General features: G+C 36.9%; 1 pseudogene; it reads left to right on the forward strand.

Annotated features, from left to right (window-relative positions):
* The first annotated feature begins 222 nt into the window (after positions 1 to 222).
* Positions 223 to 2405, forward strand: LOC103433024 (BAG family molecular chaperone regulator 1-like; annotated as a pseudogene).
* Positions 2406 to 16701: the final 14296 nt, after the last annotated feature.

Below are 16701 nucleotides of genomic sequence, written 5' to 3' on the forward strand. Positions count from 1 at the left end.
TGTGACAAGACAGTAATGTCCCTCAGAACGACCACATTTACGCAACCAGATGGGTGCCAACCGGCTAAGATTTTCTTTCTGCTTAGTTGGCCTTGCATGTTCCGCTTTTTAATTCTACGTTGGCTTTCCTTTTCAATTATGTACAGGGGAGAACAACTTTTATAGTACAAATTCATTATTATTGTGTCGTTTTGTATTAATAATGTAACAATATGATTTTATTTAGTACTACAGTTTAGTGATATTTTTTTTATTTATAAATGAAAGATTTTAGGTTTTATTCTCGTTAAAAACGAGTTTGAACCACATTATTGCAAACTTATTATGAGGCTGAGCCTCACTCCCCTTCTTTTAGAATAAATAATATTGTTTGTTAAAAAAAAAGTTGTAACGACATGGTTTCTTTCCACATAGCGTTGTATTTTCATTACGAACACCAATGCAGTTGTCTACCCGTTGATATGGGGACAGAAACATATATCTCGTTGTATAATCTTTTCCTGCTTTAATTTCTTTTGTTTTGGTGTTGGATTTGAGTTTGCATGAACACACACGACAGTCTTGAAAAAGAAGAAAAAAAAAAGAGTTAAAAGATCTGAATTCTGCACGTAAAATGCTTATTGTTATTTGCCATTTTTGGTTTTATTTTACCTTAAAATCCAAATGGTTCTCTCTATTTTTTGTCCCTCTCCTTACGTTCACGTAAACTGATGTGGACTTTTCCCTTTACCCCCTCTTTTCCATTTTTTGTATAAAATTTTTATTCCCTTCACTCACTTCACCTTCTTTCTCTGCTGGCCATTAGTTTTCTCTCCTTTTTATTTACCATTTTCCATTGTTTCTCTATTGCTTTGATTAGATCTCTCACTCTTGACAAAGTTTTGGTCACTTTTCCGTCATCTGTCTCACTTAGTTTATAGTTCTGCTCGTCTAATCCTCTGTTTACTTTTGCTATTGTCGTAAATAGAAAAAGGCTATAAATATTACTTGTAATTGTTGTTTTTGTTTTGCACCATTTCTTCCCAATTCTTTCACCATTGGGTTTTCTTTGATTCCACGATGGGTTACTTTGAATCCAAGCAAAGAACATCGCATGAAAACTCATGGCTTCTCTTGAGGTTTCTTGTTCAAGTAGTTTTCTTTTTTCTTGGTCTTACCCTCAGAAGTTCAAGAAATAGATTATAGATGGAGCCAATGAAGTCAAAGAAGAACAAAATGCCTTCTTCGGAAAGCAAGCGCTCTTATGACGATGGCAGTGGATGCCTCGATAGTGCGGGCTTGGAAATCAGGCCGGGGGGAATGCTGGTGCAAAAGCGAACCGTTGAGACGAATCCCAGTTCTATTTCAATCCCCACAATCAAAATTAGCGTCCATTATGGCTCTTCGTACCACGAAATTCTAATCAGCTCCCAAGCAAGCTTTGGTACTACTTTGAAATTTCGAATCCATAAACTTTTGTTTTGGAATTGTTTTGTTTAATTGAATTTGGTTTTGAATTTGCAGGGGAGTTGAAGAAAATGTTGGCAGAGCCAACGAAATTGCACCATCTGGATCAGAAGCTAATATACAAAAAGAAAGAGAGGGACTCCAAAGAGTATGTGGCAAGAGTTAAACAAGGATCAAGGATTGTGCTGGTGGAAGACATTTTGGGCAGAGACAAAAGGTGCCTAGCTCAGAAATTCAAATGCAGAGAAATCTTATAAATCCTCAGCCGAAATCAACTTGGAAGTGGACAAGCTTGTAGGCCAGGTAATGAAATTGAATCATATTTGCGGGGAAAAGAACTCGAACTTGGGCGCAAGCGTGCAGCGACGAACTGGCCTAACCGCTATCTACTGAATTGTTTTTATTAATATCTTTTTTGTTGTAAATAGGTCACATCTTTGGAAACAACAGCTTCTACAGGTGGGAAAGTTTCCGAGACAGATGTGGAGAAATTGACTGAGCTTCTGATGATGGAGTTGATTAAACGATGGAATTGTTGCCGACAGAGATCTAAAATTGCAGAGAAGAGTGCATGTATTATAAATTTCAACATCTTTAAAATGTATTCTACTTGCACATTATTTGTATTATTCTAATTGTTGGTTTACAAAGTTGAAGGTGACAAGAGTTCAGAAGTACATAGAAATTCTGGACATGTTAAAGCATCAGAACTCCAAATCTAGCAGCAATGGGGATAAAATCAAATTGCGGTACGAAAAAATCCAGTGATGCAGCCGCAACAAGAGACGAATTTTGATTCAGTTGTAGTTACAACAAAATGGGAAACTTTTGATTAAAACCAAAAGGGCTAATTAGAAGTTGTTTGAGTAAGTTCTTCCTCAAATTAGAGTCCAAAACAATGAGAATTGCATTGTTAAAACATGTATAATTAAATACATTGTTCCTCGTTTGATTTTCCATTTGTTACAATTAACTGGTATCTCATTTCTTTTTCTCTACTTTTGGGGTTGGCTATTTGCAAATATGTAAAATAACTTATGGCAAGTACCTTCGCCCATAAGCGGTAGGTCTCGGGTTCGAGACTTGGGAGCAGCCTCTCCATAAATGGGGGTAAGGCTAGCCGACATTCACCTCTCTCAGACCCTGCGTAAAGCGGGAACCTTGTGCACTGGGTACGACTTTTATTTTGTTAACTACACTCCGTCTGTCTAGGGACCAAAGGATTGGACCATTCAGTTCATCTTTTTTTTTTCTTTTTTTTTTCAATTATTTATAGCCTATTTATTTTTCACAACTGGTTATGAATCTATGATTAAACAAGTATATGGAATTAAAGCATGCAGAACCACAAAAGATCCCTTGTTTCCTGTATGGCCGCATTGCTGCTATTGGAAATTAAAGAATTGCAGAAAATCATAGTGGAATAAATACCCTTCTGATTAACCATACAAAAATAATAGAAAAGTAGGTTTGACTTTAGAAGATGTGATATGATATCGAGCATGCTGCCTACATGTTCTGACAAAGAAAAATAAAAAGTTAAACAATATTATCTGCAGATTCACTATGTTAATCAAATTCAGTAAAACATGAAATCCAGATATGGGCTGAGAGTAAATAAATCAAGATGGAAGGCTGTGACTCTCAACCCAATAATGAATTTCAGTCCATGCAACATTCTCAGCTCAGAAATAGAATGCCAGCAATTCGACTGAGTCTTAGTGAAATTAGGATTGTTAAAGGATCAGATTGTGATAGTTGTTCGATCGAATGCTGTTTGGGTTAGGATTGTTGAAGGACCATAATGAGTTTTGGTAAGATTCAAATTATTTTCAGAATCAAAACCTATGACTGATCATATAAAAAAATGAAATGAGCGTAGAAGGAGACTAGATTCAGAGTCCTAGTCCAAGTCGAAAAAGCCGAATCTGGATAGAAATAAAGTCTTGGCATGATAGGTGTTTGCTGAGATAAGTGCCAAGGGTATCCAGGTGTGCTGAGGAGTTACATTTATGATAGAACTTTACTTCAGCAGACTTGACTATCATAGAATTCACTTGTATAAAAAGAAGTGGTTTTGCAACATACAGAAGACCTTCAACTCAACATACAACTCAACAATCTATGCAATACCATTCTCACACATTTGAGAAAAATTATACACACACACACACACACACACACACACACATACTAAAACCGTTCCTTCTACAGTGTAATTCCTTTTTTACCCCTTGTTTGCTTCTTTAGTTACTGTTTATTGTATAGTGTGATTTCGTTTTTACCCTTTCATTTTTTCTTTGGTCTTTTGGCTCTTCTCAAGTCTTGTGCTTCGTTTTTGTCTATTTGAGAAGGGAAGGATCTCGATGTACACGTGTGGGTCATCTAGGAATGAAAAGAGGTAGAATATACGTGTGTTGATTCATCTGGGGTGGGAGGGAGATTATCATTCCACTCTCCATCTCATTCCACTTTCTCTCTCAAAAATCTCAGCTGGAGGAACACTGAAAGAGATGATTGTGGCATACACAAGCCTCTCTTTGGCTACCTTATTCACTATGTTAACTTTTTCGTCCAACAACCACCATCAGCGGGCCAGGAGGTTGGAGGAGATGTTGCCTCTACCACCCCCGTTCAGCTCGGTGAGATCACCCAAGACAACTTTGATTGCAGGGTAAGGGCTGGTTTGGTATTGCTGTGCTTTGAAAAAAAACTGCTGTGAGAATAAGTGGCTGTGCTGTGAGAATAAGCGGCTGTGATATAAATCATCAGAGTGTTTGGTAAACTTTTTTGTAAAAGTGCTTTTGAAAAAAAAAAAGCAGTTTGATAGTGGGTCTTTTCATTAAAGGAGCACTGTAGCTCCGTGTGCTTTGAAAAAAAGCCAGTTTTCCAAAGCTGCAAATAACAGCTTTAACTTTTTCCTTTGATTTCAGCTTATTCTCACAACAGCTTCCAAAATAAGCCATTTTTTTTAGTTTACCAAACACCTAAAACCTTTACAGCTTTTTTTCATGGGTGCTTTTTTTAACCACCTCACTCCCAAACCACCCCTAAGTCTTCTCTCTCTAGAATTTTGTTTGGGATTATTTTTTTCTCTCTGTTCCGCTCAATCTTTCTAGCCTCTGATTGAATCTATTTTGTTAATCATCTTCGAAAAGTGACATCATTAGTGATTGGTTTTAGGGTTGTCGGGTTATTGATTTTCTGCCATGTTCGTCCCGGACGCCTGGACACGTCATTTGGTAAAGTTGAATCTCCATTCCTTTTTATTTGTCCCACTTAACTCATTATTTTCTTTCCTTTTTTTGTTTCGAAGCAATCAAATAATATGTAAAATTGAATGGGTTTTCCTCTTTTTTGTTTGGTTTTGTTTTATTTTCGTATGGTTAAATTTTCAGGAAGCTGATCAGGCTAGTGAAGTAGTATGGAGTGGGAAAATAGGCATAAATAGTTGAGAAGTTGATGGGTAGGGTTGGCAAGTAGTGCAGAAAAACATGTCACAATCATTTGCACCCTCATATCAAGGTAATTTGTTCTTACATATCTTTGGGATGTTATAAATTTTGCATGAGTAAACTAACAACTAAAATTTGCTGCTCGGATACATTTTTAGATTTGTACATTTGATTCTTTCTCAATTTTGCCAGAGAGAATAAAATTTTACTCTCTAGTCCTTTTGATTTTGGTTTACTATTGAATTTTATCACTCTGTCAACAAAAAACCTTTCTATGCTTGAGAGTCTTGCAGGAAAGTAGTCACTCTTATGCTTATGTTCTGGTTTGAGTTTTCTGATTTTTCTGGTTCTCCGTTTTGGAAAATTGAAGCATCTGAGTTCGATTGAGAAACCCATTTGTTATATTGTACACTTGCATTTTAAACATCTGTAAATTGTTAATCTTTTCTGGGTTTTTAGGTTTTTAGGTTTGGATTGTTATGAAATGGATGAATCAAAATTCTGTTGTTATAATTTGTACTGCTTTATACACATTGTGCAATGTATGGTGAATAATTGATCTTCCAATTTGTGCTGGACTTTTTGATCCGTTCAATTATATATCCCTTATTGAAATTTAGTCTAATATACATAGACATAATGATGGAGGTAAACAAAATGATTACAATGGTTCTGTTCATCCATTCAAACTGAAGTATAGTTATCTAATTATTACAGTTTAATTGCATTATCTTATTGCTTAGTTTTTGTTGTCCATTCTCTTATTTGCTTAGTTTGGATTACTTGGCAGAAAATACGGATTCATTTCTTTGGAGAACCTGCTGTTCTTTGCGAAGACTTTTTCGGTAAGATTCAAACATTGATATGTAACTAGAAAGTTTGAACAACAAGAAATAGGTTTCGCATACTCCCAACATAACAAGAAACTACGAAGCTTGAAATACATGTGTTATTATGGCTAATGTGCTCGACTGATATATACTTAATGTTCCAACCATGTTAGGCTGTCTAAATATGTTTATTTATGTTGTTGCAAAACATAATTCCAGTATTTATTGAAAAAGTAGGGAGGAAAGCAAGCTGCTTGGGAATATCCTTTCGTTGTTACTGGTGTCAATATCATATTTATGGTCATGCAAATACTTGGCCTTGAAGCCAGTAAGTGTCAAAGGTGCTAGTTTCGTTCCAAGTTTTGAACTTAGTCAATGATTTAGATGATAAAAGGTGAATTTGTTAACATAATTCTTTGAAATTTTTTTTCTTCTGAAAATTGAAGAATTATACAAGGTCAAAGCCATTTCTTGCAATTGATATGGGAATTTCTTGAAATTGAAGTATTTGGATCTTTGACATTATTTTTCTTTCTTTTGGGAGAATAAGTAAGATGAAAACAATATTTGTTACTTGCTAGGTTGGTGAAAATCTGAAAATTGACCCAATTTTGTACAATATATTCGTTTAAGAACAATAAACAAATATTGTACAACATCACCTGACAACGTTACCTGAACAAAAGCTTAACTTACTCTGATGTGAAAGAAAGAATGGTTACATGTACAAATATTGTATGAATCATGAATGAAATTGAGAAGACTAGATCGTTAGATAAATCATAAACTCCATACAAAACCTTGGGAATGCCTCTATAAATTTTTAGTGTAAAATTTGTAATAGCAATGTAATTCTCATTTATAAAAAAAGAAAAACACCAGTTTTTAAATAAAGTGCTCCTTTGTTTCTGTTTCTACAGTTTTTGCTGAATTTAATTTGAAAGTTAATATTTGCTATTATCTCAGGCTGCTTTATGAGTTATTGAAGAAATTGGATTCAGAATTGAAGTATGAGGTCTGCCACTGGGCTGTGTATTATGTAAGTATAATCGTTTTTCCTACCATTGTTTCAGACTTTAGTTCCTTTTGATAGTGTGGTTGGATCAGGTTGTATATATGGTGACCATCTCTGCTTATAATGAGCTTCCATTTGTTGTGATGCAAATGACCATCAACATACCACGACCACAAAATTTATGCTTAGCATGCTAACGCAATTGATATACAGATCTTTGTACAAAATTCTCTCATATTGATGGTTCATTGAATAGTCAATAAGTATTATATAATAAACAATTTATATTTACGAGAACACCATCTTATCATGTTTCTTGAAGAATTTAGAGTGAAATTTGAAAACTTGGAAGAAATTTCGCTTTTGAGCAAAGCCCGTCTGCTAAAATGTCTAGATTGAAGGAAAAATATGGCAAATGCTAAATATACTTTAGGGCAAATACATTTTTGATTCACCTTTATTTATTTATTTATTTTTTCCAGGGATCCATAGAAAAATGATTTGTGGCTTGCGATGATAGAATTGTATAGCTATATTGCCCCTACTTTGTTTGTATAATTTCATTTTTGCTTGGGTTACACGTGTTGTTGATGGTGGACGTGTGTTGGAGGATGGAAGCCCAAATCTTCTCTCGAAGGTTCCAATACGCTTTTGCATTTGCATATAGATCTCTCGAGCTTTCAACATCGTCTTGCTCAAAACCGTCTTGATTCCCTTGTCTTTAGTCCATCTTCTCGGACTCTCTTGCAGCTCCTCCATTTCTCCCTATGCAAATCTCAAAGATGCCTACCACAATTGATTCACCAGGTCTTCTTAGCATAAAATTAGTTTCAATTATTGCTTTTAAATAATTTCTCTCTCTCCTCCCTCTAACATTCATTTTTTATTTTTTGGAAAGGGTTTAATAGATGTCGTTTCTGTGTGTAGTTGGTTCTCAGAGAAGTTTGTTAAGGGCCAATGGGACAAGGATTGCAGAAATACAAGGCTGGCCTCTCAGTGCATTTCAATCTTACCCTCCTCCTCCTAAATTTTCTTCCAAATCACAATTTATATGATTAATTTGCTGATTCTTTTTTCTGGGATTTGAATTTTTGTCTCCTGATTATTTTTTGTAGAGATCGTACTAATTTCCCTTTGAATGGAAATTTGGGGTTTCTTCAGGTATAACGTTATCAAGTTTTATTTTTCTAATTTACTGATTTTGGAGTTTTACAGGGAGTGAAATATACTAATTTTTGGGGATTTTTGGTCTTTGTAGGGTTTTCGCTCGCCAGACAATGATAGGTGATTCACCGCAAGAAGCAGCAATTATGCTGCAAACTGAATCCAGGATGACTGACCTAGATTCTTCATAGTGGTCGCACCTCTCCTCCTCTCTGCTCCTCCTCCAAAACCCCTATGCAGGTTTCCAAACTTAAATTGTATTTTCTCTCTCTTTCAGCCATTTAAAAGGGTTTTGGAAAAAATGATTATTTTTTTTACTATAATTTTGGTTTTGATGATAAAATTTGGATTTGCTCGTTTAGGGATTTTCTAGTTCAGGACCTAGGAAACAAGTAGCAATGTAGAGGCACTGTTGGAGAGATTGTGGACCTCTGTTTAATCATAGTCTAGTGAAGGGATTAGCATATCCAACTTTGTTACTGCTTTGCTTAATACGATAGAGCATATGAAAAATAGGGAAATTAAGGATTTTATGTACCTTCAGGATGACAAATAAACTGTGTCTTAGCTTTTACTTATATTGTCCCCATTTGTTTTCTCATATGTTCTACTGTTTCGAATTAATCACTAACAACTCTATTTTTCAAAATTTGTATCAGCCAATTGAAAACTCTTGCAGAGTATGACTCAGAAGAGAAAACCTTACAAACAATATAGATGTAAAATAGCACAAGACTTACTACAACATGAAAAGCAGCATATAAAAATGTTATAAATGTAAACAACACTGTATATAGTATTATATTTTGTAATTAACACAATAAAAAAATATCATCTTTGTGTTAAACATGTTATACATGTAAAATAATACCACCTTGAATGGTCTTTAAACCTGCGCGATGCCTTGAACGGTCTTTAAACCCGTGGCATCGTGCGGGGGCTCGTACTAACTACTTCACTAACCCCCTCAGGGACCATTTCTATTGATTTTCAATCTCAGGGATCAAAGTGATGTGTTATGCAAATCTCAGGGATCATTTTGGCTAAAAAGCCAATCTAATCCCTAATGGGAACAAACTTGAGACTGGACTAATCCTTAGTCCTGTCCAATCTGATGATCTTTAGTAGGGCAAACAAACGCCCTCGTACGAAATTAGGTTAATGCTTATTATTAAGTTAATTACAATTTGAAATACAGAAATAACATTTTCTCTTCCAAGAACATAGAGAGTTTGGTTGAAGAATATATTTTGTTTAAGAAGATTCAAGCCTGCTATGGTTTGGCAAAGACAACATATCGGTGCATAATATATTTCTTAACTTGTCCCTCTTAGTATACAACATCCAAACTGAAATGTATGACCTTTCCGTTTGCACAAAAGGATGAGTTTTGCTACGTATAGAGTTACTTGTATAGAGCTCAAGTAGCATGGACTATAGAGGATTAGGCAAGAAAGAAACTACACAACGGCCCAATCATGACAATTAGGGGTGGTTCAAGACGGGATCCCGAATCAAAACTCATAACCCGAATCCCGAACCAATCTATTTCGAGATTCTCAATTTTTTTTGGATTTTCGATACGGTTTAGGATTGACCATTTTTCGTGCAAAGATTTCCCACCGCCATGGACTGACAGAGGTGGAGAATAAGAGAGGATGAGAGATCGAGAGACAAAGAAGCAATAAGCGAGTCATGGTGGCTGCATGATGTGGTGATGGACATGTGGTGGCTGTACGACAAAGTCATTTGGTGGTGGTGCGTGGTGGCTGCACGGTCTGGCTGGGCGATGGAGAAAACATAGAGAACTCAGAGGGAGGAGAGAGAAAGAATATCAAGGTATGAAGCGAGTTGAGAATGTTAAATATAAATTAATGATCAGTTATAATGTTTTAGTTTTACTTGTGTCTGTATGAAAGGCACATTAGTTTTGTATTGTGAAGGCCAAGTTGTCTTTGCTTTATTTTTGAAAGTCAATATGCCTAGAGTCTAGGTGTTAGCAAAGAGGTGGAAGTAGACTTGGCGATTTCTCACATGATCCGTTAACATGATATGTAAATGACACGAAAATAACAGGTTTCGAGTCAACACGATAACTAATAAGGTCGTTTTCAGGTCACCATAAGAACCCATTAATAACAGGTCCTTAATAGGTTTACACGAAGGTGACACGTAGGTAATCCGTTTTGACACGTTAAGAAAAAATTTATTTTGAAGATTTTAATTTTCTAAACTGTTGAAAAACTTATTATAAAATACAATAGCCATAATATATATGTATATATTGTAATTTAAATATGTATTATTGTATTAGGCAAACAAGGTTCTTTATCAGAGAATGGGGTCTTATGGAATGCCTGATTGCATTTGCACATGATTCGTAATAAATAGCATTTCCACATGGATTAGCAATCAAAGCTTGGGGATACTAAGTATGGGAATAAGTTTCGATCTATGGCAATTTCTTTGTAGTGGCTAGTTAAACCTATCAGATATAGGAGAGAGTTTCATTTAACCATTCCCCTCCTGCAGCCAAAGTGTTAGCGGCTATAGCATCCACCAGTAATGCGTGGAAGAGGGTAACCTTTCTGTGCAGATAAGACATATTAACTGTGACAACCCGTCCCAAATTTTATGATTTTATAAAATTTTAAGGGTTTTTATTCATTATTCTATTCATTTCTTATGTTTTATTAATTGAGGGGTTAGAAAATTAAGAGGAAAAACAGAAGAAAAAAAAAAGGAAAGGAGGGAAGCGGAGGAGAGGAAGAGAAAGTTGATTGGGCACCGCCCAATTAGAAAAATGGGAGAGAATAACTAGAAGGGATCAGGTAGGGGTGGGCACTTGAAACCGAAAACCGAAACCGAAACACGAATCGAATCAAACCGCACCAAACGGTTTGGTTTTGCGGTTTTGAAACGGTTTCGGTTTCAAAACCGAACCGCGGCACATAAAACGGTTTGGTTTCGGTTTTGGGTTTTCAAAACCGCATCGAAACCGAAACCGAAACCGAAACCGCACTTTTTTATTTTTATTTAGTTCATTCAACTAGGTTATACTTATACATTTGGTTTTGCGGTTCTGGGTTTGCACCGAGTGGGTTTGCACTTTCAGTGACTGCTTCTGCGCCGCCTCCTTGCATCTCCGCATCTGCCTTTGCGACCTGGTCACCTGACTACCTGCTTGCATCTGCTTCTTCCTGTCTGCTTGCGAGCGACTGCTTCTGCCTGCCTGCCTGCGAGCGAGTCGCGACTGCTTCTGCATCTGCTTCTGCGGCTGTCTGTGAGCGACTGCTTCTGCTTGCGACCTCACTGAGTCACTGAGTCACTGCTTGCTTTCATCTCTGCCTTGCCTTGCGACCTCACTGAGTCATTGCTTACCAGCTAATATGGTAAGATAATTTCTTAGTTATTTGTCCCCTTTCACTTGATGAAATGTTGAACAGTTTCTTAAAAATATCATCTACAATCAACTCAATAAACATGATTTTGAATTAATTATGTTTCTGCCATTGTCTATACGTGGGTTGTGCATCACCCAAAACAGCCGGTTGCACTGTTGTTTTTGGGGCCGAAGGGTGGGGGCGTGATTTTGGGGGACAGATGAGAGAGAAGAGGGGTTTAGGTGCAGAAGATCTGATCTCGTGATTTGGGGGAGAGAGGAGAGGGGGTTGGACGCAGAGATTTGGGGGCGTGATTTTGGGATTTTGGGGAAAGAGGAGAGGGGTTTGGTCGCAGAGAGTGGGTGCATGTTTTGGGGGATTGTATCTGTCATTCCTCACGAAATGGCAGCTTCCCTTCTCAACCCAATTTCTCTCCCCCTCCCCTTCTTCTCCATCAAAACCCCTAATTTCCCCAATCTGATATGTCCTATTTCTCAATACACCCACCTTCCCTCTCAAGGCTCTAGCTTTAGCCGGCAGCAACCCAACCAAACTAACTCAAACCCTTAAATGGGCAGCCCACCCGAACCCATCACCATCCATTCCCATCTTCACCACCTACACCATTGGTCCACCGACCCACCCTCCCTCCACCGCCTCTGCACCCAAACCAACGTCCAAATGCACTATCTTGCTTTGTTTTTGGAATTCGTATTTAAGTTTGATATCTTTTTTGCAGCTGCTGGAAAGTGGTCGCAGAAAATTTCTCTTATGGGAGTTATGGAGGAGTTGGGGAGGAAGAACAAAGTATTCAGCAGCTGAGATTCAAAGCTGCTTTGCTTTCTTTCTCAAGTTGAATTTTAGTAGATGTGAATTATGTGATGCGTTTTCGTGCAATTTTTTGGTGCAGTTTTGGTGCAGTTGTGGTGTAATTTTTGCTGCAGTTTAGTTGCTGTTTTTTGTGCAGTTTTGGTGCTGTTTAGCTGCTGTTTTTTGTGCAGTTTTGTGCAGTTTTTTGTTGCAGTTTCAGTGCAGTTTTTTGCTGCAGGTTTGGTACAGTTCTTGGTGTTGTTTTGCTGCAGATTTGGTGCAGTTTTTGGTGTTGTTGCTGTTTTTGGTGCAATTTTGGTGCATATTCATTAATTAATATACAAGAAAAATAAGACCATCTTATGCATAAATATGTGTATATTTTAAATTGTACATTTTTTTCTCAAAAACCAAACCGAAACCGTTTGAAACAGCACCGAACCGAACCAAACGGTTTGGTTTCATTTCGGTTTTGGCTTCAAAACCGCACCGCAAAAAGTTTCGATTTCGGTTGTGGTTTCACTCGAAACCGCACCAAACCGCACCGCGCCCACCCCTAGGATCAGGTGAGGCCAATCAAGAAGAAAAGAAAGGAGAGAAAGGAGGGAGGCGCAAAGCACCCAACCCAACCCTTTTCGGTGACCCGTTCACTTGCGCCCAACCCGGTTTCGAAACCAGTGAAATTCCGACGATTCTGAGCCATTTTCAAGAAAATTTCATCCCATTTTCATTTGCAATCATCACTATACCTCTTACCCTTCATTTTTCTATCAAGATTCAATGGAAATTGGGTCAAATCCGTGACATTTGGCGATGGTGACATCGGTGGGTCTTGTGTCGATTCTCCCAATTCTGAAGTAATTTCTTCCAATTAGAACCATCACTAAACTTCCCTTGAGGCCTAGAACAATGCCCAATCATTGGTTGGAGTGTCAGAGTTGAGTTGAGGATGATTCAAGAACACCCAAATCCTAGGGTTTTCCGGCGGGTTTGATGAAATTGGGGCCTTTCCAGGCCAAATTAGACTTTTCCACCGGTATAAAACTTGCTCTACTCATTGAGATCTTCATTTATGTGAAATTTGGTAATTTTTGGAAATAGTTGGATTTTCCGGCGAGTCGGGGCGGCCGACCGCCACCGATGGAGGCGTGTGCGACGGTGCTTGGCCAGTGGACCGCCAATGCTATTTTTAGGCTATGATAAATGTCAGGAATTCAGTTTTGATATTTGAATGACGTAGGTTGATCGTTGGAACCTAAATTCTCTACGATACGTTAATAGGTATTTATATGAATCGACGATCCGACCGTTGGATCATCACCAAACCTTGATACATTGTAGTACGTAATATTTAAAGAACGTAGGAACTTATGGATTGGGAATCCGATGCACGGATCTTTCCAAATTGGATTTGTAAGTTAATAAAATAAAACGTTAAATGTCACTTGGTTTTGGGCAATTAGCAGAGATCTGACCGTTGGATCGTAATGAAACTTTAATATGTTATTCTGGAAGCTTAATTTGGATCTTTGGAAGTTACGGATTGGAAATCTGATATGCAGATCTTCCGGATTAGTTATACAGGGTTGTAGACCAAACCGTTGATCTTTGATCAACGGTTGACTTATGGGCAATAAGTCTCAAACTATTTTAGAATATCCTTGAGGATGTGCCTTATGTGAATTACGTATTCTATTGATAAGAGTTATGAGATGTGATTCGATAATTGTTATAGGCGCCAATCGTTCGGGACGACTTGATGTGCGTGCTAGAGAATCATAGCGTGGACTCCAGATGAGTAGATCTTTTACTTTTTATCATATGTATAAAATTGATTGTTCCACAAACGCTTCTAAATTGAGTTATGCATGTCACCTACAAATAATTATTGTGAACTACGAATGGCTTGATCCATGTTTAGGGTACGTAGGCAGTCTAACGAGACTTTAGATGCAGCCATATAATAAATGAGATTAATTAATTGAGACAATAGCATCGTTTGGGGAATTGAGCAATGTGAAGGATATTGGTGAAAACTGTGTGTTTTAACTTTATGTTTTGGTAATTAATAGTTACTACGCCGTATTATATAATTGGAAATACTAAGAAATGTTTTAATTTTAGATTTCATCATGGCATATTCATATGTATATTCCTTGCACATGATTATTGTTAACGCTCTGAAGTGCAAAGGTGAACGCAAGACACACAGGTAAGTTCATGTAAGTATACGGTATTAGTTGATTTGATGGGGTTATGGTATGACTACATTTATATTTTAAGCAACTCCGACATTGTCGTATAGATTGCAATAGTAAGCAACTCCAACATTGTCGTACAGGTTGCTTATGAGTCGTACATGTTGTAATAGATGCATTTAAAGCTTATAAACCTGCATCCCGGCGTTAGTGCTTCCACCCGTGGCCAGGGCACAGTCCTTCACATAAGGTTCACCTCCTGCACCATACGCTTACCTTGAATTCAAGGTAGGTGCATAGGCTTGTTGTATAGACCACTATAGGTGGTTCCGACTCGTAGGTCATTTTTCACGTGATCGTAGCACTTGAGCGTATTCATTTACACCAGGCCTGTCGTACAGACCATTATTGTGGTTCTGATTCGTGTGTAGGCGTAGTGCCGTATAGATCACTAGAGGTGATTCCAACTTATGTGCTAGCAATGATCAATGAGATATGAATGCAGTCGTTCCGACTTATGTGCTAGCAATGATCCATAAGATATGAATGTGGTCGTACAGATCACTAAAGGTAATTCCGACTTATGTGCTAGCAATGATTGATGATATATGTGATGAGATATGGATAAGTTGTACAGGTCACTGGAGGTGACTCCAACTTATGTGCTAGCATTAATTGAAGTGATAGGGGTACGGTCGTACAGGTCACCATAGGTGATTCCGACATGCGTGCTAGTATGGTTTATTAAGTACATGATTATTTATATTGCTAATGAGATGTTGGGTAGTGGTATACTTCTGGGTTTACTGTTAGTATACTTTCGATTTCATACTTCTACGTAGTATGATTTGCTGGAAACTATACGTGTTTTATTGCGAGGGGTTACTACCTTTGATAATGGAAATGATTTTGGAAATCTTTGCCTTGACTACTCACACTTTCTATTTTTGCACCCCTCCAGGTACTAGTAGCAAGGTTCTGTATCGACGAGGACTTGTGGCACTCCTAGTTCAAGTGGCTCCTTATGATGGTATAATTATTATCTTTGCTCACTGTACTTGTCTTATGCTCTGTATCAAGTGAAAAATGGGTCCATACCCACTCACCGCTCACTCGTGTACTTAGGCACTTTAGATTTTAATTTATTCACATTATACACATTATCATACTTTATGGCTTCGTTACCTTCCAAGTGTCGGCTAGCACGACTCGATTCGGAATCCTAATGGACATTCTAGGTCGGGGTGTGTCATCAACACCTTTTGCATCTTTTAAAGGAAATATATAAGAATGGCGTTTTATTAATTAATTAATTTAGTTTTATAATATACCATAGTTAAAGAGTGAGATTAAAAAATTACACAACACAATTAAAAATAAAAATATCAAGTAATATAAAAATATCAAACATGTTAAAAAAATTATAATAATTAGTTTACAAGTGCGAAAAATGTGAAAAAAATATGCAAATGCTTGTGATCGCATCCTCTAGCTTCGAGTATAGGTACATTGTCGTTTGAATTTTTAAAACCATACAAGCCCTCATGAATAGTATTTTTAAGGGAAAGCATATATAAACGTGCAAAGTTCTTCAACCTTGGGGGGTATTATGTAATTTACCCTAATTATTAATATACAAGTTTGAAAAAATGTGAAAGCATATATAAACGTGCAAAGTTCCTCAACCTTGAAACACAATTCCTTTCATTGTGCACATCCTTGAACATTTGGTATTTTGTAATAATGTACTAATGTTTTTTCATTAGACTCTTATTTTGGAGTATGTAATACTTGAAGGACAAATGTTGTTATTTATTTATTTATTTTTAATATTTTGAAGTAATGTTTATGTGGTAATATGGTATGCATATAGTAATTTTATATTATGTTTTCCATTTTTTGGGTCAAATTATGTTCTTCATTTTCATTATTTATTAATTTAAAATATATTTTCTTTAACAGGTAATAGTTTGGGTCATATTACCTGATAATATTAATGAGTCGATTTCAGGTCTGGTCATATTACCCGTTTACTTTAATAGGTGTTACACGACACGACTTGTTAAGATATCGGGCATGTCTTGAAAACGAAATAAACACGGAAAACACGACACGAATGTTAGGTTTAGTTGAAAGTCATTATGCTCCAGACATAATGATGATAGCTAAGGTGTAGGAAGCTTTATGCTTTCGATTCCTCTGTGTAAAACTTCTCTTTGGGTGGAAACATTGCAAGACCAAGTTTCGGTTCCTCTGTCTGAGAAGAAAAAGAAAGAGACTGGTTTCTATAGAAAGAAGAAAACTTGTTCTGTCTTCTCCATTTTTCATCTAGCATATCTCTTGTATAATGTTGTTGTGTATGCTCTATCTTGATACTAAAAAAAATCCAATAGAGAATTG

This window comes from Malus domestica, chromosome 04, assembly GCF_042453785.1.
Source record: "Malus domestica chromosome 04, GDT2T_hap1".
Lineage (NCBI taxonomy): Eukaryota > Viridiplantae > Streptophyta > Magnoliopsida > Rosales > Rosaceae > Malus > Malus domestica.